This window comes from Nothobranchius furzeri, chromosome 2 (assembly GCF_043380555.1).
Source record: "Nothobranchius furzeri strain GRZ-AD chromosome 2, NfurGRZ-RIMD1, whole genome shotgun sequence".
NCBI classification, from domain to species: Eukaryota; Metazoa; Chordata; class Actinopteri; order Cyprinodontiformes; family Nothobranchiidae; genus Nothobranchius; species Nothobranchius furzeri.
The window spans coordinates 13,063,391-13,086,151 of NC_091742.1; the positions used below are offsets into that span (position 1 = coordinate 13,063,391).

Genomic DNA, 22,761 nt, shown 5'->3' on the forward strand with positions numbered 1-22,761 from the left:
CCAGCAAGACATTTCCTACTGCACCTTTAACAGGTTTTAGTTTGTTAAATGACATTTTTAAAATTAGCAAATGCTGCTCTGTTATAAAAATGAAGTCTTTGTCCAAGGGTGTTAATTATGTGACTTTGACTTCATTTGCTAAATAACAAGTTGACCGTCGAGTGCAGGGGTATTCAATCCCGGGCCCCGAGGGCCGGTAATCGGGTGTGTTAAAACAGAGCTAAAACTAAAACGTGCTGGATACCAGCCGCCTGGTCTGGTGTGAGCAGTAACCTACAGATGGTACACAAATTCACACGTGAAGATGATTTCCACGTGGTGTTGGTGGTTTTTTGTGGGATGTCCTGAACACTCTCTTCAGTTCCTCTCTGACTCACTTGATATTGTGAGAATGCAACTGAGCCTGAGAGCTGTAAATCTTATCTGCTACCATGCTTGGGAGTGTTGCTGAAATTCCTACCAACTGTCTTACCATCTGTTTCCTAGCAGAGGGCTTCAAATTTCTGTCATGCTTTCTGACTAAAAGGATGCTGCTACTGTTGGCTCGCTGGTTCTGGTATTTATGAAAGGAATGCTTTTTTTTACCCAGTTTGGTTTGTTAATTGGTTTGGCCTTACCAGTAGGTGTAAGTATTCAGGTTTTTGTTAATATCACTACTTTAAGCTTTTTTTTTATCCAATATCCAGTGCTCTCATTAATAGTCCTGATTTAATTCCAACATAAAGCCATAATAAACAAACATCTGCCCAGATTTATGATGACCTCACCCAGAAGTGATTAAAAAATTAAGCGTTGATTTAAAAATATAAATCCAACTTTTTTTAAAATAATCAATTTAATCAGAATATATGAGTATGCGTTTAAGCCCTAAAGTCCACCCATCCTGTTTCAGAGTCCGCCATGTTTACTTAGTTAAACTGTGTGTTGTGTAGCTGTTGCATTTCAGTATTGATGTGAACACTTGGACAAAAGAATCTGATTAAAGGGATACTAAGCAGTTTTGCTTGCTTTTAGCCCTCCCAGTGTCCGTTTGTTGAAGCAAAACTATCTCCTCGCTGTGCGTTCGTCTTTTTAACACCATAATCTAACAGCTGAAACGTCTCTCAGCGTTCCCAAGTCTCTACAGGAGTGATTAATCACTAAACTAAACAAATCAGCTGTGTTAATGATCTAAAACAATGATAATTATATGATAAAACAAGTCCTAACATTTCGGACCTGCAACTGTGAAGTTGCAAGTGCGATATTCTGGCCACAGGGGGCAATAGGGGCTGTAAAGGATCGTTTTAGCACTGGGTCAAGAAAATGATTTAAAAAATGAAAAAATTGCAAATTGTCCCTTTAATAAAAGCCTCCAGAATTAAGCATCATGAGCTGCAGCGTGAACGTAGCCTAACCCTGGCTTTCCACCGGATGCGTAAGTGACGCGTAACGTATGCGGCGCCTTTTTACCTGCGAGCTCCCTTCACACCGGTGACGTTTCAGACGTGAAACAGCAGCTAAAGCGTTTTACAAAGCTAGTCTTGCTAGGTCCCAAAATGCAAGTCCACACGCGATTTCATCAGTTTATGCAATAACGAGCAAAGTGAAAGACGGCAGCACGAATCCAATAAGGAATATTTTCGGTTTTGTTTATTTCGGCTCTGGAGGTTTCACTGGTAACAACGTATTTATTTTTACTAGTTAAGCAACTGGAAGTCTGCACATGACTTTTATTTTGAAAGTTACGGATGTTTTACACCGCTTTTGTGTTTGACTTCCTAACTGGCCCAGTCTGAACTGCTGAGGTTAATGTATTGGTTTTTGTGGTGGAAGACCCAGTGAGAGTCTTTTTCCCACACCAGGGCTTACCTCTGATCTTTTATATTTTTATTAGCTCCACATAGGGCTGGATCAACATCCAATAACGATATGTATCTATTAATAGATGTGTGTTTTGATAAAGAAAAATGGGTATAGCCTGCTGAATGTTCAAAGGTAACATATTTCACAAGGTTGGAGCAATAACGGAAAACGAAGCCAGAATTAGAAGAATTTGGTCAGCGGACTGAAGCACACGGGATGGGACATGGCTGTTTAACATGTCTTTCACATCACGCCATTACTTTATTACAACCAATCAAAAACACAAACCCAGGGATGCTCCGTCGCCAAGCGCTCCATTCTCAAACCTAATTCTAATGACTGAAACACACCGTTTACAGACAGAATAATGTCGGTTTTATTTAATTGTTTAGATACCAAATCCTGTTTCTATCTACATTACCTGCTACTTTAAAATGAAAGTCATTTTCTGTTCAAAAAGAGCTATTTGAACCAAACTCTGACTTAGGTCAATGATGTATATTAGTACTTTGCATCAGTACTTGGTATTGGCTATTACTTAACCATAAATACTCATACTGCATCTTTAACCTCAATCAACTCATCTTGAGTTAAATCCCCTTAGCATCAGGTGAGTGACTTTCTGCTGCTATGCTGTCACGGACCAAAGACTGATGACTTGGAGCGAGTCGTGCTTCAGCCTGGCCGAGTGATTTAACGAGTAGTCCTAATCGTTCCCTATAAGACATGTGCAGCTTCGTCTGTGTTAATGAGCAGATGTTAATGAGGTAAAACAAATGTAGAGGGCTGGCACGAAGCAAAATGAAGATGTGATGTGAAGACAATGAATATGCTAACAAGTCTTTGTCATCTATTAACATTTAGTGTTTTTCTGTTAGCAGCAAATCGAAGGCAACTCTGCTCAGCAGAATCGATTTCCTGCATGTGTCCACTGCCTATCATGCTGGTTTGGATATGAATGTTTTTGGACACTGAAACTGAAAGCAGTTTATCTGTCATTCTTTGTGTAAGGAGGAGAAGTTCACCTCCATTGTCATCCACGCATCTCCATCACAGTCAGAATACAGAAATGTGCACCATGTAGCAGCTAGCATCAGCAGTTGAGCGGACAAGGCCAGCGCAGCAGCTGACAGCCATATGAACGTGAGTAAAGGGGGAAAGTGCAGAGAAAATGGTGTGATGTTCAGGGAAAGGCTGCAGCAGAAAATGCAGCTTGTTGCCTTTTGTCAAAGAACTTTTAGAAAGAGGGTGATGGCTTAAAACATATAGGATGAAATGGGATTTTTTGAACTAATTTATACTAAACCATGTCTAATCGTATTAGGCGTTCTCCAGAGACGACTCTTTTGCACATCACAGGTGGGATAACTTGCTCTGCGTTGTAAATGTAAAAAAGGTGAAGCAGGGTAGGGAACTGCGCTGTGGACAAAAGAGCCTCGTAATGAAAGACATCTTGCTCGGGTTAGTTTGTTCCAAAGAGGTCCCGGTTCGTGCCAGGGATAGTAAACGCATAAATCCGCCCTGATTTACTGAAAGCTGCCACAGCTTTTGGCTGAACTCGCCACAGTCTTCCTGCTTTGCAGATCCATGTGCAAAGAGAGGGATACTCGCTAGGAGAGGAATCTGCTGCTCTTTTTCTGGCATTTATGCTTTAAGTCATAGTAATTTTACAATGAAACAATGAATTTATTTAAAATTCAACCAAATCTGGCTGACTTAAGTTATTTGAGATGGATTTGAATTGTACTGGTGCTAAATGTCAGGGATTTAGTTGATCCACGGGTCTGCAATGACACAAAAGACTGCGTGACAATGCTGTGTGCACACAATAGAAATGACCTCATCGTTTGCAACCTTGTTGAAGCTCAGCATGCAGAAAAACAATAAAATCTGTGTGCCCCACTTCCCACATGCACTCCTTCCCATGCAGTGTGTGTGAGTCCATCACAGAGCTGCATATTTGCTTTCTAGTCCACTAGTGTCCCTAAAATATTTACTCAAGGCTGAACTGGTTAATGATTACTTGGACAAGCATGGTTGGAAGTTCTGGGCTACTAAAGCTGTGACATGCTGCACCAGAGAAGCTCAATCCAGCAGGCTTTGTCCCTGTGGTGACCTTCCAGAAGCTGATACTGAGACGTTTGCTGTGATTGTAAATCTTTCCAGATAAGCAGCATAAAGTTCTTTGATTTGGACTTGTTCCACTTTATAGAACACTCCTTTTTTGGCTTTAAACTGGTTTGTAAAACTGCCAGTTCACGCAAGGTTTATAGAACAACTGTAATTTGTTGCTTTAACACCTACCACATCTAGTAATCCCTGTCAGAAACACTGCTGTAAGGCTGTGGGCACAGATATTTAAAAAAGGATCTCCCTCAGATGGCTCAGAGCATTGAAATTCCTGCTGGTTAAATGGTCACAGATAGCTCATACAATGCAAGTTTATTCTGTTTATTGACTATCTTGTGTAGTATTAGCTTTGCTGCTTCTTTTGGCCTACACACACTGCTTAGGTTGCACATTTTAACACATATTTTTTAATTATTAATATAAGTTGTGCTTGATGAATATAACCAGAATGTATGAAGTAAGGGGAAGGTATTGTATTATTGATGTCTGATCATAAACATTCTGAACACATTCCAGTTACTGATTAACCTGGCACGCCATCCTATATATGAAAGTATAGTCTGACCACGGCCCATTGATGGCTCTAGGTGTTTTCTAAATAAACTCCAGTACCTCTGTCTGCTCTTGAGTCAAAGAAAAGTCAAAGTCAAATGAGGCCAAAGCCTTTCAAACGAGACGTCGCCATCTTTGTATCAGCAACATCCCGCCCACTAACAGAGTGCTGTCATTGGCCCACCAAACCAATAGAGTGCTGTGATGTCAGTGATGCCACTATGGGTGTCAGTCTAAGGGGCAGTTTGTGATTACATGGAAGGACAAAAAACATCAAATATTACATAGTTTTTCTAAATGAACTGCGATTGGCCAGCCACAATACTGGCTGGGGCTGCAAGTTTCCAGTGGACCGTAGCTAGACCGACATGCAGAACAAAATCATTTCGCTTTGGCAAATGACGGTCTAGCTTTTAGGCTAGACTGTCATTAATGGCACATCATAACATTCATCACATCTTCAAGGCTGACTGCAGATTTTATCCTAGTTTCAGCCTCTCGGATGTCGTGTGTGGTGTTTTATGGCTCCCTGCTGTGGCTGGAGCAGCTGTCCTCGTGATTGAGGCTTTACATTATTCAAAATAACGACACCCTTTAAACATAAAAGGGGAATTAAACAGATCAGGCTATAAAAGTTCACCTATACTCGCGGACAAACCTTATATATTTTATAGAGAGGCGGCTGAGTTTTCGTTATCACTCATTTTGATGAATTAAAACGTGTGTCATGAAGTACAATAACCTTTTCCATACTTTAGTCAGCCAGAAACCGTGGAAGTGCTGTGCCACAAACTTCTCTTTCCTCCACACCTGTTTCCTCTGAATCTTTCCTCTTCACCATAAACGGATGCTGAGCTTCGTGGCGTTGAGTGCTGCTGACTGTCATTGGAGGAAATTTCCCTTGCAGCGTTTTGATCCACTCCACCGGCGTTCTGACAGTTTGTGGCTAATGCCTCCGCCGAGCCTCGCTGGCTGTGAGGAGAAACGATGATGAGTGGCTTGTGGATCTTGGTGGTTTTCATTAACTGGCTCATCATCACAGCTTGTTGCCATATCAGGGCTTTTTAATGACAGCAGACCCGTGTAGAAGTACAGCTTGTTTAGCGAATGCCCGCGGGATGTTTTTTTAATGAAATGACTGCCGGAAGCCCTTTAACATCTCTGAAAGAGCTATAGGGGAAAATGGCTCCAACTTCAACATACATCCATTGTTTTCTGTCTTTTATTTTGACATAATTGTTGAAATGAAGCAACCCTTTTATGCTCTGGTTGCCACGAGAGAACTTTGCTTCTTAAACAATATTTAAAAGTTACTTTCTGTCCAAGAAATCGTGTTAATAAGTGTAAGAAATCTTGAGTAGAGCAGTAATGGGCTCTTAGCTGACTTGAATAGCCCGATTGTAGTTGAACATCACAGTCTGTACCTGAGATGAAAAACCTATCTAGGCGGTTGTAGCTCAAAGCACCCGTGGTTTTCATTGCTTCCTAATACGAGATTCAATAAGGTAAGGTTGCCAGGCAACGGCTGCAAACCATCTTTTGGTTAGTATTGCTTAGTAACGATATTTGTTTTCAAGAATCAAAAAGCAGGATCACTGTTAGAAGTAATGCTGATGAAACCTTCTGTTGTGATCAGCTGTGTTAGAAATTTAAAAGCACAAATAAATGCATGCATGTTGAAGATGCTGAGTTTTCCCCAAGTAAAGGAACCATCTTGTCTCAGCGCACCGCTCCCTTCAAATAACCAATTGTGCACGAGCGGGAGGTGGAGTAGGAGGAGAGAGATGGTGTGAACGTGGCCCGCGGGGGTGGTGCTGGCCGGGTTGCATAATATCAGATGAACCCAGCTGCGATGTGCTGCTGTGCCCATGGGTGAAGACGCCAGCCGAGCTGACTGATTTGTCCACCTGCGCTCATCAGAGCGAGTTCAGGCCGATGAACGGACTCAAATGGAACGGACTGATCAGTAGTCGGCAAATAAAGGGAAGCTGCGGCGCCGGCACCGTTCTTCCAGCACCGTGTTGCCATGGCAGCGCCATTGTTGTCAGAAACCTTGGGGTTTAATGATAACACAGGGTTCTAACAACAGTAATTACAAGCTTTTCTACTTTTTTTAAACACAATAAATGAAGCTACCTCCTACAGCACTTTCATCCCTTCAGCCACTCCTAAGTAGAGCTATGCAATGATTTACACTTGTTGGTAGCAGCACACACAGTTTCCCCCTTGTGTTGTTAATGTGTTACTTAGTGATTGATGACAAACTTCTGTGAAGACTCAGTGACTGTGATTTTCCTCAGCTGTCTGGTTTTTGTTTGTGTGTGAAGCAATTAAAGCAGTGTTAATGAATAAAACACACCTGATGTCTTTGTGATAAATGTTTAGTTGTCTTCGACTGACTTCCCACCAGGTGCTTACATCTGCAAAGCCCAGCTAAAAGCCGCCTATATAGTCGATGGGTTTGTTTCCACCGTTTCTCAGAGGCAACGTCCCGTGGTACTCCACTAAATGTATGCATCTGTTTTTTTATGCGGTACAATTCCAGAACGAGTCGAGCTCAGCAGTTCAGATCGAGCCAGAAAGGAAAAAAAATAAAAATAAATAAATAACGCAAGGACGGGGATGGGCATTGTCGTGTTTCCCATTGAAACCTAATAAACAACAGCAATAACACAACCTCTTTGGTGGAGGTAAAACAACAGAAAATAAACTGGACGTTATGGATACATGTCGCTGTCTGTTTGGCTTGGCGAAATCAAACGTGATCTTACAATTCTAATGTGATTTTGTATATATATATATGATATATATATATATATATATATATATATATATATATATATATATATATATATATATATATATATATATATATGATATATATATACATATGATATGTGTGTGTGTGTGTGAGCATTTTTGTTGTTTTCACATACACCCCACACATTTACGCCTCTGAGATAATTACCATCGCTGTCATAAGACTAAACAATTACACATCTTCACCCTCTGAAACAGATGCACAAATGGAAACAAGATGGAAAGAATATTGGTTGTTTGTATCTACCCATTTTTGTTTATTGGATCGATACCAATGTGTTAAAAATAGCCAGGGTGAGGTTCTTGTTCTAAGGACCCTAACCAATACCTGTGCCGGAGACCTAAATGAGAGGGTAACTGTTCTGACTAATTGGCCCCATCGAGGGCACTACAACAAAAGAGAAAAGTGTGAGGACCAAGGAGACATTTTTAGCATTGTTGTAAAGCACCCAGCAGAAGGTCTTTCTCCTGGGTTTCTATTGCTGAATCTGTCATGGTTTAACCATCTGAGAAGGTACATTTGGTGAAGATCAGCAGGTTCCCTCTGGGTGTATTGTTTAAAGTTAGTAGTTAGTCTAAAAAACAAATATACAAACAGAAAAATAATTAAAATAAGGAAATCCTCATAGAGCATTCGTGATTGTGTGTGAGGGTGGGAAAGGTGAACCCCCAAGAAAATATAGCCCGTGCGGATAATTGTTTTATTTCCCAGGCAAAGCCCTAAATGTCGGTAGTCAAGCAACGGTGTGACCCCTTCTTAGGGTGAGAGCTGTGGGGTTCAGGGTGCTGCTCATAGACTATAGCTCTTTCATTCCTAGACCTTTTCACTTAGGGAGGTGCAAACCTCACATCTGTCAAAGTGTCATGGGGCTTGGTGTCTGCTTCCTTAATCCTCCTGCCCGCTCATCCCTCAAAACATCATTTACAGAGGAAGCCCAGCACGCGGTTTCTCACGACCATTAACCAAGCACTTGTCAATCTTCCTCAGCATTTTGTGCCCATGTGGCCTTTGGTGCAATTGGCTTCTCTGCAGGCTAAATCTGATGCAAACCTGCCTTTGTGTTTGGTTACAAGACAAGTACTTTGTCTAAATAGAAATAACTGCTTTTGACACTAATGGTTTTACAAGATGCACATAAAATGTCCTGACCAAGTGTTTTTTAAAACAATGATATTTTTAAATATATTTTTTGTATTTTAAATCATCAACTTGTTCTTTCAGTCAGCATCTCCCTGTTAAGTTCATCAGGTCTCAAATAAAACTTGTCAGTTTTGGGCTTTTGTCTTTGCCTGTTATGATAATACTGAGTACTTTGTTCTACTTTTACTCGAAACGGTTTGAAAGCACCAGACAACGACGATCAAGAAAACGAGGCTCTGGGCTAATTGCTTTAAGTATAGGGATTGTGTTTCTGATGTCAAGTTTAAAAGCGTTTGCACACACTGTCTTCTCTCCTTGTTTTCTTTTCCTTGAGGCCAGAACAGATCTTTTACTCAGCTTTGCTTTTGGACGGTTGTTGTTTGTGGTTTGTAAAACAACTAAGGGCAGGCACGTCTTGAATTTAATGCTCTGAAAATAACACATGCATGGATTTATTACGTTATCTTGGATGCATATAAAGTGTTGGGTTCCACTACATTAAATGCAAAGTGCTCTGGTCTGTTATTGAATCAGTGATGCCGTGGCTAACCCTGATGCTGCAGTTGTTTAAGATGTGAACACAAGTAAAGCTAATTTAGAAAAGGGAAACTGGACTTTAGTGTTGTTGTTTGCTGCTTTTAACCTTCAGTTTTATGTGGTTTGAGCCCTGGGATGTGGTAACCGAGATTTATAGCTTTCATTATGAAGGTTTCACCACACAGCTGGATCCCCGTGGGCTCCACACAGACCACCACACTCCTGAAATAACTGTTGAGGTTCTTGCTTGAACAGATTGTGGTCAGACGCCGGCGCTGACCAGCTGAAATATTTCTGTGGTGAAGTTTTTATACTGTAAGGATTAAATGTTAATGATCTACAAGCTCTGCATCAGGTGGCTTTGAAGCACAACATGCATGGTCAGACACCACTGACTTCCAGACTGACATTCATGTTTCTCCTGCAATCTGTGCACCGCTGGCATATCTCAGGTCTGAGACACAAAATGAAGGAAAAGGTCCAGATGAACTTGTGAACCTACGAAAGGACTATTATTGATATGTTTAACTTATCTCATGTTTTATTTTCTCTCCCTTTTTATTCTGATCTCTTTAGTAGGGTTGGGCATTGTTTGATTTTGAACGATTCCGATTCCAATTCCTTGTTTCGATTCCAGTTCCTATCGATTCCTGATTCCGATTCTTTGAAGACAGGACATGCTTTACATGAGCCAGCTAACCACAGGTCCTACTTGATGAAATAGAATTAAAATTCATGTTGAAGTTAAGTTTATCAACAACAACATCACCTTCATTTAGACAAAAACGTGTTTTGGAGAAAAAAAGAAAAAGACTTGCAGCACAACCAGTGTGTTTGTTTCTGACCACAACCAAAGTGTGGAAGTAGCCTCTGGGATGAGAGGCTAAATGTCTCCAACACATCCAGAAATGTCCAGCTGTTTTCAGCTAAAACTCTCAGCATGATCATGTCCAGGATGACTTATTATTATTATTATTTATTTATTGTGGCAGAAGCTGGTGTGGTCCACCACAGAGAAGCTGCTCTATCATGAGTTAAATTATTCTACAGGTTATTGTTCAGCCTTCTGACGCTCACACACACACACACACACACACACACACACACACACACACACACACACACACACACACACACACACACACACACACACACACACACACACACACACACACACACACACACACACACACACACACACACACGAGTGTTGGTGAGCGGCTGCGTCTGACTGCTGACGCTCCGTGTGTGTTTTTATTTCTGCAGTGAGACAAACTCACCTCACACCGTCCAGAGTTTGTTCTTTAAGCTTCTATTAAATCCACCGTGTTGACTTATTTTATCACGTTTCCTCTACGCTGCAGGAGTTAAAGTTTACATTACGGAGTAAAAGTTCAGCATGTAGAAAACGATGGAATGTCAATGTTTTAAAGCCAACATTTTAATTCATTCAAATCATTTGTGTCCATGTGATCTTTTACATGCTTTGGTTTGTCAAATCTCACTGGAAGTTTGTTTAATCAACACGTTCAGCCCTTTTTAGCAGCAGCAACAGCTAAGAGGCCTAATCCAGCCTGCAGTTTGGTTTAACTCAAAAACGGATTTGATGCAGTGACTCTGTCAGTTCCTATCCCTGCCTTCCAAAGGGCTGCAGAATGCCAGAGGAAAACTGAGATTTACGACAGAGGAATGTGAAAAGCAGGCAGCTGAGACTTGATGGAAAGCTGTGCAGAAAACAATGGAGGTAAGTTTAGAAAGGGTTGAGAGTAAGGAAAGATGGCAGAGGAACAAAGCTGTGTACGCTGTCGTGAAAAGGCTTTTAAAAGGATCTAAGGAGAATTTCATGCACTGAGTTTTTGCGAGTGCTCTAAGTCTACCTATAAAACTTTATGGGGCTTTCCACACTAAGCTCACTCGCTCCTTAATAGTGCAACCGTTTTATAACTATTTTATAACTGTGATGTAGTGCATTCTTCCAGCGTGAGTTGTTAGGTTGGTATTTTAGTGCGGCATATAAGAAAAGGTGTTGATTTTACTTGAGTTTGCTGTAGCTTTTCTTTTTATAGCCTTGACATTTGTAAAACATTAACGACCAGGCAAAGGTAGAGTAGGTTACATTAGGAGCGTTTAAAAGGTGCTAATTAGTCCTCAGGGTTAAATATTTCTCAGGTGGAAGCGAAGTGAGATCCAAAAGTCACAATTAGCAATAGTCATCATTGTTGTGGAGTAATGGGCTCAAGTAGGATTTGTGCAGACAGAATGCAAAAGCTAGTGGTCAGAATCACCCATTTCCTTATCGTCTGTGTCACAGAAGCACAATAACACCAGAACAGGCAGAGGTATGCCACTGTGAAAAAGTGGCCCACTTCCCTGTTCTGGAATTTCTTTTCTTTTGTTTGAGGTTTGTTTGTCTTTCAAATAAATCTACGAGGCAAATATAATTTAATAGTTTATTCTTTTGGAGTGGATACGGTCGAAGGTACCATGGATATCGGTAGCGGACTGGGAAGAGGAATTCTCGTCTGCGTACTTGTGCATCCTGCAGACATCTGGGCATTGTCTCTTTTGTGACCTGCAACTTGAGCTCAGGCTGTGTTTGAGTCCAAAAAATGATTTGGACTGCAACGCTGCTCCTTAAAATGGGAAATTATAGCTTAGTTATTTCTGCCACTGTGGCTTTTGATTTGCAGCCAAAATCTATTTTTTAAAATCAAGCTTGGTTATTGTTTCCTGATGAAGCGAACAGGTTTTATATTATAACATCCATACAGAAAAAAGTGTAAGCAGTTGATTAAACGTATAGTTATTAAGTAACGTAATTGATAAACTGTCTGGAGACGGCTTTACAGTTTTTACAAACTGAGTTACTGACCAATTCTTCCAATATTGTTATTCATTTTCTATGTTCTCCAAAGTCGGCTGCATCTTTTTCAAAATTCCAACCTTTTCTTAAGAGGCCTTTCCACTGGACACATAAGCATTACGAAACATCAACGAAGGGAAGTACTTGGCCATGAGCTACCGTTGTGGTCGATGGGTGCGTTTCCAATGGCCACGAAATATCATGTTTTGGACGTGTTACAGAAGCGTTAGGGCGTGTCGCTCCTCTAGATTTACGCTTTTAGTATTTTTATACGCAATTAAGATCAAGCCAGACAGGAATTCACTTGTGAAGTGGTGTAAAACATCCAGACACTTTCAAAATAAAATACATAAATGAGAATGTCAATTAGGGATGGGTACCTTTGACATTTGAATCGATTCGGTACTAATTCCCGGTACCTAGGAATCGATACCGGTACTTAACGGTACCAATTTTCGATACTTTTGAGTGTTTATTATTTTAATTCTCTTTTATAATTAAATATATATTTTTCTCAATATATAACAATATTTGATAAATATCACGATAAATAACATTCAACTGTTTGTATTTTAACATCGTCCTTGTAGTTTTATAAGCTGATAATTAAACTGAAGCAAACATCTACTGTGAACTAAATTTACTGTGTATCTTCATTCCTTTTGCCGTCTTTTTTCATTTGATTTTTCCTACTGGGAAGTTAGAATTTCCGAGGAGAAAGCGAACGCACCATTAGCTGATAACAACGGTGGCAATGGAAGCTAACATATCAAGCTAACGTTATCTTAAACAGTTTTTAGCTGCTGGAGCAGATTAAAACGATGATGCCTCACACCTAGATCGTTGTGGCTGGTTTCATCTTCACCCGTCGCATTTAGTAAAGTGAAGCCAAACTTCAGAGCGCGTTCATGTTTTTCTAGTCGGAAATTCTGAGTTCCGAGGAGAAAGCGAACGCACCATTAGCGGAACGGAAGCTAACATATCAAGCTAACGTTATCTTAAACATTTTATTCACCTACCGGAGCAGATTAAGATGAGGATGTCTCACTTAGATCGCTGTCGCTGGTTTCATCATCACCCAGTTACCCATCACATTTAGTGAAGTGGACTCAAGCTTTAGCGTGCGTTCTTTCTACCATGCTGCTCTGTTTACAACTGGCTCGCAGCGAGCGACAACATAACGCTCTTGCGCATGCGCAGCTGTCTTGGCAAGTTCTTGTTATGAAGGACAGGTACCGAAACGAGGCACCGTTTGAAATGACGTGAATCGGTGCTCGGTCGGTACTATGGAATTCGGTCGGTACCTTAAAAAGTACAGAATTTGGTACCCATCCCTAATGTCAATACCTGTGAAACCTTCGTAGCCTAGTAAATGATGAACAGAAAAGAAACCACACCTTTTTAAATACATTGTCATCTTTCTTCTCTCTTTTTATCGAGCCACCTGTTGAAATCACACACAGTCTTGCAGTCCAGTTGAAATGTGACGCGCTCATGAACTCACTGGGAAAACTTGTCTACTGCGTTTTCGTACTGCTTATGCATTCAGTGGAAAGGCCAAGCTATCGATTCTCTGACTGACTTTAACTTATTTTTTGTCCTCTGTGCACGAAGAATGAAGGAGTCCTGCAGAATCGGCTAAAATTGAGTATCTGTATCTCTTGACTCATGCTTTAAGTATGTTCAACCTATCTCCAACAAAGCACTTTTGGATGGTTGTAGACACAGCGAGTGTGCACTTAATGACCGTGCACATTGGTTCACTGTTGTCTTTCTTCAAACAATCTTAAAAGGACCATTAGCAAACCTCATTAGGCCTAATGCCAAACTGGAGAAACAACAAAGAGAGGTCCAGGTCAGCAGTCTTTACTAATGACGGGGTGCACGTGGAAATGGAAAGAAAGAGGACTCCTTTAGTGTCGGACCAAATGGATAAGAGTGTGGACTGAGCGAACGTGACTTGGTTAGTAGTTTAATAGTGGTGTATAACAATAATGTAAGAGATTTGAGAAGCACAGCACCTAACTGACTATAATGTCCTCTCCTCATATCAAATGAGTAACACAAAAACAGTTTAATATGCAATCATGCCTTGTTTTTATTGTAGGAATGTCCAATATGTGTTACACCAGTGTGCTTTAGTTTTATCCGATGCTGTCTTTAACTATAGATGCTGATGTTGTCGCATCTTATCTGAGAAAGGTATACAGTTATTGCATATAAAGGGCTAGCGTCTAGGCCATTATTTGTGAAATGAAAGACCTAAATTACAAGTGAAAGTCTTGTATTTGATTTAAAGCGGTTCTAAAATTCAAAACGTCTGCTTAGGGTGTCCAGTGTAGCACACTCTAAAAAGTCTGTCTTCTCCGACCTGTTTTCCTACACAAATTAGTAATGTTGTAATGGCCACGGAGAAACGGTTGGTTCTGAGAAAAACTGGGTGTAACATCTCATAAACTTAGACCGCCTTAGATTTGCACATCCCAGTCCACTTCAGCATAGATAATAAATACATATTTGTGGCGATAATGCTAACCATAGAGCTACGCTAGCCTGCACTTATGCTAACGTCCATGTTGGATGGAAGAAAAACAACAACAAAAAATGTTGGAGCACACATGTAACGTTCCAGGATGTACTCAGAATATTCAGACTTTGCACAAATGCCAGATAGACCCATAGCTTCCTGTTTAGGGTTACAGATCCTGTACACTTCTCTACAAAGAGTTTCTTGTGTGAAGCAGCATCATAGAGCCATCAAGGGAAACCAGCCAATCAGCACACTGCTCATTTACGGTTTATGGCCTGGCTGAGTGGGCGGGGCAAGCCAGTCTTTGCATTGTAGGTTTTTTTTGTGGGGTTGTGTTTGCCCTTTAATCAGGGCTCTTGGGCTATTTGGAGCCCCAACAAAGATTCATATTCTATAGAGGCTCAAAGGAGACTTTCTGTTGTAAAACAAAGTTTTTGTTGGACCCTTTTTAAAATGTGGTAAAACAATGCAAAGAATTTTGAATTCAAACTTCAACTATTTTGATATAGATTTTGACCTGCCACGACTTTAGTTTGCAGTGCAGACCTCACAGATTGCCTGTTGCATTGATAAAAAGCCATTGTGCCATTAGATGCAGCTAAATACATGTGTGAATTTGGTGAAATGGGTACGCAGCCCTACACAGATGGAACGTATAACCAGAGTTTCTGCAGTGTGTAAAGTTGGCAGCTTTTTCTGTCTCGGATCGCCAGGAATTCCAGCCAGCGTGAAGAGGAAATTAAAGATGTGTGTGTGCGTGTGTGTGTGTGCTGGCTCAAGAGCAACTGCCAGAGGACTGATTTGAGTTGTCGATGCTGCACTTTCAATAACCTTTGACTACCATTTGCATTTTAAGCATGTTTCAGGTTTTTTCTTTATTTTGGCATCCATCAACAAAAACTCACTTTTGTGACTGTGCTTATAGATGATTAGACTGCTGAGACTTGTGCTTGATCATAAACGGGGATTTTTAGAGTCTTGTTGGTGTCTCTGATGGTACTTGAACTAAGATTATTATACCGCATTGAGAGTCTATTAAAAGTAGTACTGCTGTTCCCCAAAGGCTCTGAAAGCTTGTTATATCATTGTGAGATTTTTGTAAACACTTCCAAAAAATGAAGACAACTGAAAACTTTTAATTTTCTTCTTATTAAAACATTTCATTCAATAAAATGAAGGAAATTCTTTGTAAATAATGTCAACAGAAAATGGTCAAAATTTTTGATGTTTTGGTATTTTTGTGATTTCACACCAGGTTGTTTTCATTTTATTATTATTATTATTGTTATTATTATTATTATTGTTGTTGTTGTTATTGTTATTATTATTATTATTATTACTATTATTATTATTATTCGTATTATTATTATGATTATTAGTAGTGGTATTATAGATGTTTTTATAATTCCAATATCGCTGGTCCCTAGAGAAGAACATTCTGAAAAAAGCAAACAAATGTGTGTTAAGTGTAAGTGGGTAAAATGAGATAATAAATATTCCAATGTGTATTTTTATTTTACAAAGCAGCAAACTTATTAGTTTTAATAATCTATCGCTTTATTATGAAAAACAATCACATTCCAGCATGTACTGAAATTAAATAAAGATAAACAAACAGAAAATTTTAAAATATACATATAAATTTCTATGAAATGCTAAATACTAATATTAGTAATTATTTCATAGGTTTAAATGATTATTTATTTACATTATATTAAAATCACTTTAGCCCTAAATTATTTTGAAATAAAAAAATAATCCTTGTGGAGGTTAAAGAGTTAAAGATGTTCTGCAGCATTTTAACTCGTCCTCAATCTTAGTTAATTTTTATGTCATTATTTAAAAGTGTGAAACCCAGCAAAACCATTTTTTAATGATTTTTTCTGATTCTAATCGGTCACTCTGAGTGTTTCATGCAGGCTGAACATGAAAATAGTCTCCTACACCTATCTCCTGCATCAGCTTCTGATAGAAAACAGATGGTGAAACTTTAGGATTAGAAAATCCTGACAGATCAACGTCACACTGTCACTGAACATTCATGGACTCACCCATCTTGACTCATGACGGGGAAGGATGTTGTTGGTTTAGCGTCCAGGAAACAGCAGAGAATGCCCTGCTAGTAGAAACTAACTGTTAGCATTAGCAGCTCCGCCACACAGCAGAACTCCTCCAGGATTGTGTTATTTGTGGAGATAAAACATGAACGTTGCAGAGTTAGTGGTAGAGTCGTATTGCTGTGGGCCAATCAAAGGAGAGATGTCCAAATATCAGGAAATAAGACTCCAGATCCTGTTGTCTAAAGCTCAGCTCTGACGTGGCTCACTTCTAGTTCCTGAAACAGGAGCTTTTTCCCCCCTGAGTACGACTTACAAGGCATTTATTCCTACTAGAGACCTCTGCAAATGTACTGATTAAATGAGTGAACCACATCCTTAAAAATCTTTTCTGTTTCAGGTTCACTGGGCAGCCTTTCCCATGGTGTTGATCAGTGAGTATCTGACTTTCTTGGCTTGATGTTAGTCCGCTGTTCTTCACCTGACCCAGTTCTCATAAAGTCTCATTTGCAGTTCTGTATAGATATCTAAAATAAAAAAAAACAAGCAATATAATGCTATTACTCTGCAGTTTAAGGTAATGTTTAAAAGCCCAGTGTGTAACGATGTTAATGGTAATAACAAAACGATGAAGCAACAAAATGATGTGAAACAGAAATGCAGTGTAATCTGCTCTGAGGTGGAGATAGTGAGTAGGAGGCTTTTATCTAGGAGTTAGAAGCAGCAGGTTTTGTTCCAGAAAATTCTTTACTCCTCTTTTTCTTTCTCTCACGTCCTCCTCCAGCCAGCAGTGCTGTTCTCCTCCCACACAGGCCGACACACACTCACTCACACACAGATGAAAACACTGCTATGCTCACATTTATGGGGGTGGGGTGGTGGTGGTGGGGGGATGAAATGTATTTAATTAAAGAAAATTCCAGAAAGGTGGAAACTAAAGTTTAGGGGATAGATGTAGCAGCAACAGTCTCAATACAAGCAATAAAAAAGGGCAATTTAAAAATGCACGAGTTGTTCTGATGTTTATAGTAAATATGTCTTTGTGTCTGAACTCAGTTTCTTCTTTTCTCACTTAAATCCAAGCGATTATTGCGGCGCTACATCATGCCATGAACACAAATGACTCTAGAAGAACTTCATCTTGAATTCTGATATCGATGCCGATACTGGAATGCGTCCTCAAGCGAACTAAAGCGTCACGTTTTCTCAGTTTGTCACAATTCACTGTTTACTTTGCACAATTCAATTCTTGTTAGTGAAACAATAAATATTCAATATGCTTAAAATATCACTAACGGATATTTTGAGCTGTGTGAATGAGCGTGAATACTAGTAATGCCACAAACGGTCTTATTTTATGTGTTGCTAGGGCAACGGCATCAGTGATTGTGTAACAGTTTTGGATATGCTTGCATGAAGTAACACTCATAAAATAATCTTTGACATTATACAGTTTCTCTGGATTAGTATGTAAATACTGAAAAAGGGAGTAAAGACATGGCCGCCGAGGTTCTGCATCTATCTCTTTACCACTTTTGTTCGCAGCATTTCATATCCACCCACACACTCTCACACTGAGCGAGGAATCAATCCTTCTCACTTTCATTATTCCCTCCCTCTCTATCTCTGTCGCTCTCTCTGCCACTTCATTCTGTCCATTTTATACCAATCGAATAGTTGTGTTGTGGGCACAATGGAGTCCCACAGCAATCATACCACGTCCTCATTAGGTGTAGTGTAGTGGTTTGCTTTATCCTGCTTCATCCCTTTTCTTGCTGTAATTGGGCAAAAACCTTTGCCAACCTGTCAGCAGCAGCCCCCGTGCAAATGCTGCAGTTTATTCAACTGTGTATAGGACTTTACCAATGACCTCAAAGTAACCTTGGGCCATCACTTTCCTGCAGTATTTCAGCAAATTGTTGCACCGTTGTGAGTCAGATCTTAGTCAGGAATGCTTCCACCCTTGCCAGATTATTGGTAATGACCATGGTCTAGACGAGGAGAGTGTTTGTTGTTGGTTAGCTGGACCTTTAGGCAAAACTAGATCACGTGTATGCTTGCGATTCTCGTGATTATTGCTTGTAATGAAGATACAGTAGGGTTACTCGTTTGATTTGGTGCAGTTTGGGTTGTCAAAAAATTGAGGGTTGGGAACAAAATGTTATTACTAATTAATATTAGGGCTGCAACTAACGACTATTTTAATAGTCGACTAGTCACCAACTATTGAAACGATTAGTCGACTAATCGGATAATTATTAAATTTTTCTTAAATTTAGCATGAGATTGCTTTAATTATGTGAGAAATGATCATAAACACGAGAAAGATGGGTACTTCAATGGAAAATGCATATTTTATTGAATTTTGCTGCTGATAGGCCAATTCATACTAAAAGTAAATAAAATTCTGAGGACATTCCCCATCACGCGCTCTGAGCTCCTCCGACCAAGGCCTGCTCGCTGTCCCTCGTTCTAGGTATTGTACTCGTGAGGACTGGGCTTTCTCAGTCCTCCCATCACTCTGGAACCAGTCACCACCCTCAGTTAGTCTGTCCCCATCTCTGCCGATCTTTAAGAGTTGCCTAAAAATCCACCTCTTCCGCTTGGCGTTTCCTCAACATGTTTGAGGTCGGCCCTCTTTTATGTTAATTTTATTTCCCTGCTTTCATTGGTCTTTTTATCCCTTGTTTTATCCATTTGTTTCTACTTTAATGTTTAACTTATTTTTTTTTTGCACTATTTGAATAGCTTTTATTATCTGTTTATTCATTGTGTTTCACATTTTTTATGTACTGTGTTCAGCGCCTTGGGCTTCCTGACAGGGTCGCGGAAGGCACTTTATAAGTAAAGCTTTGATTGATTGATTGATTGATTGATTGATTGAAACATAAGCAACACGTTCCTCACGCTTCTGGGACCTGTCCAAAATGTGACGCTCTGTAGCCGGTGGAAAGGCACCTGCCCGCTATAACGGCAGCTAATGTTTTGTGGCCGTTTCACGACGCTCACACATCAGGTGGAAAGGAGGGTGAGTTGCATTTTTGTGCTGAATCTGAACATCGTCTTCAACTCCCACCACCGGCATTGGCTGTAGGAAGAAGATAGTCGTGACGACTTGGTCAGAAATGGCCAGTCTCTTCTATGTCGCTAGGAAAATGATGGCACCGCCCACCTTGGCTTGAGACCACCCAAAGAAAGAAGAGAGCAGAGCAGGTCAGGGTTATTTGATGCTAACCGTCAGCATTCAGATTAGCATCTTTACTACATGGCAACACGTTGATGCTTGTTATTTGTGGAGATGAAACATCAGCGTCGCAGTAATTTAGTAGTTTAATCATAAAAGAAGAGCCAACAAATAACCTGTAGAGGAACCTTGTTGATGTTAGCCAATCAGAGGAGATACATTTGCATATCATGAATATGAATGAGTAAGACTTGTAACCTTGTCGTTTTGTGCCCCCTCACTCCTCAAAGTATCTACTTTGAACTCAGCTCAGGTTTTCGTAGAGCTCATTCTACTGAAACCGCTCTTCTTAGGGTCTCTAATGACCTTCTGACTCACAGTGATGCAGGGGACTGTTCTGTTCCGGTCCTGCTGGACCTGACTGCAGCCTTTGACACTGTAGACTATCACCTGCTGCTGGAGAGGCTGAGAGATGGGGTAGGCCTGTCAGGAACTGCTCTGGAGTGGTTCTCCTCTTATCTTTCTGAGCGCTCCTTTTCTGTGGCCGTCTCCAAGTTTAGGTCCTCCACCACCTCCCTTAACCATGGTGTCCCACAAGGTTCTGTGCTGGGGCCTCTGCTCTTCCTCCTTTATCTGCTCCCTCTTAAGCACATCCTGAGCTCCTTCAAATTAATCTCCTACCATCTTTATGCAGATGACATCCAACTGTACATCTCCTTTAAGCCTCATGAGATGTCTAAGCTGCAGCTGTTACACACCTGCTAAGACTATCAAAACCTGGATGGCTGGGAGCTATCTACAGCTGAATGAAGATAAGAATGAGATCCTCATCTGTGCCCCAGACAAGCTGGTTCCCAAAGTCAGAGACTCTCTTGGTCAGCTTGCTTCTCACACCAAACCATCCGTCAGGAATCTTGGTGTGACCTTTGACCCAGCTCTCACCCTGGACTCTCATGTCAGTTCTCTTGTTTGCTCTTCCTTCTTCCATCTCAGGAACATTGCTAAGCCGAGTCCCATTCTGTCCCGCTCTGAACTTGAGACGGTTATCCACACCTTCATCTCCTCACGCTTAGACTACTGTAACTCTCTTTCACGTGTCTGAGCAGAACCTCCCTGAACCGTCTACAGGTGGGTCAGAACGCCTGTGCTCGGCTTCTGACCAAGTTCTCCAAACACACCCACATCACCCTGCTTCTGCTCCAGCTTCATTGGCTGCCAGTCAACTTCAGGGTTCATTTCAAGATCCTGGTTCTGGTCTATAGGGCCTTACATGGACAAGCACCATCTTACATTGGTGATCTTCTTAGTCCCTACACCCCCAGCAGGTCCCTGAGGTCCAGTGATCAAAGCCTACTGTGTGCAGCGCACCAGGCTAAGGACCAAAGGTGACAGATCATCTGCTGCTATGGCCCCCAGACTCTGGACCTCTCTCCCCCTGAGCCTGAGATCAGTGGACTCAGTGGTCTCCTTTAAAAGCAGCTGAAGACTCACTTGTTCAAGCTGGCTTTTGTATGACCTTCTTCAACCCCTCTCTCTTTATTCTGCTCTCCCCACCTATTCCACCTTCCTCAGGATCCACTGATTTCCCTCTTTCCTATTCTCTTTTACTTTCTTAACATTTTTTATCACAATTGTCTATTTTTTGCTCATTTTAAATATATTTTTAACCATTTTCTAAATTATTTTTTACCGTAAATCCTCTAATACAGGCCGGTATTCAATTAAAGGCCGGGTCTCCAATTTTGGCCGGTGTCGGAGTCAGCAGAGGTAAATAATGGCCTGTCTCTTATTGTGGCCGGGTGGAATGTGGTAACAAGCAAGTACGAGCGTCCCAGCGGCAAGGTTATAGTCTACAAATCAACCAGCAGGTGGCAGTAGGGGTTCACGCAGACTTTTATTAGGCTTTTTCTTCAATGCTTTGTAACGCTACAGACACGATCCTCTATCACGCTCCTACCACACAGAGTCACGGTGTCAGTTAACCATGCTAATTGAACCTGCTCCACAGAACACACATCACCTTCCCTGTGGCTTACATAACACTCACACAACACGCAAATCAGCACATAGGAACTAGCAGAACGATAGGAAACACATATAACACAATACCCAGAATGCACCTGGCTTACAACCCCAGCCAGGTCATTACACTATCAAGTTCAAAGAGAACGTGCTGATTATGCTGCAGAACTCTCTGGAGAGCAGCAGTAGGGGGGTGTATGAACTACAGCAATCCCTCGTTTATCGCGGTAGATGCGTTCCAGACCTGGCCGCGATAGGTGAAAATCCGCGAAGTAGGGACTCCCAGCATGCCCCTCGCGGGGATTCCCTCCACGTCACACCTACGTCACAAACCGCGGCTATAAACGGAAGTCGCCTTTCCAGCTCACCACTCAGTCATCGTTTCTTCAGATTCATGATCAGAGTTTCCAACCTACCAATCAATCCAACGAACTATCAGCTCATAGTAAGTTATCTTACTTACTTCTGGAAAGCCCGGCATTTCCGTGTCACTTCGTTGACGCTCGAATGCTCGGGGGTTTCCTAGAGCAGCCGGCGTTTCACCGACGCTATCACTTCCGCGTCTGTGAAACCACGCTCCCTATTGAATTATCGTATGATCACATTCTCTGTGATCAGCAACGCGCTGTGCCAGACCGTAGGTACTGACACGCGATCGTTCATGTCGGTTCATTTCCTTTAATGTTTTCTGTCTTTTATTTGCGCCTGATGTGTATCGCTGCATGCTGTGGAGCGGGGCGCTGCGGGCATCACCTTGTCCTCCGACGCACTGATCACTGATACGGCCGCCAAACAGCGAGCGCTCCGCTGTTTTTGCGGTCGGTAGATCTTTTAGAACTGCAGTTCAAAGGTAACTCATAAGGTGAATATATATGAACCCAGGCAGCAGTTTTTCTTTAGGATTGAGAGGAGATGCAGGAAGATAATAAACAGACAGGACAGAAAAATAGTCAAATAAAAACAAGTTAGTTTTTGTACCTGGTGGTTGCAACAAACAGACACCATTGAAGGTCATCAGAAGTGAGGAACAGAAAATGAAATAATTATTTTAAAGTTTAGAGCAGCAGGAACTCTGAGAGG

At 41.0% G+C, this 22,761-nt stretch overlaps 1 protein-coding gene across 3 annotated transcripts in view; it reads left to right on the plus strand.

The window, feature by feature from the left end:
- The window catches only part of sipa1l1 (signal-induced proliferation-associated 1 like 1), a 96,431-nt gene that overhangs the window by 7,527 nt on the left and 66,143 nt on the right, over positions 1-22,761 (plus strand). For all 3 annotated transcript variants that reach the window (XM_015947694.3, XM_070544173.1, XM_054748873.2), the window contains exon 2: positions 16,876-16,909. The gene's annotated coding sequence lies outside the window, so the exon portion shown is untranslated. The remainder of the gene's footprint in view (positions 1-16,875; positions 16,910-22,761) is intronic.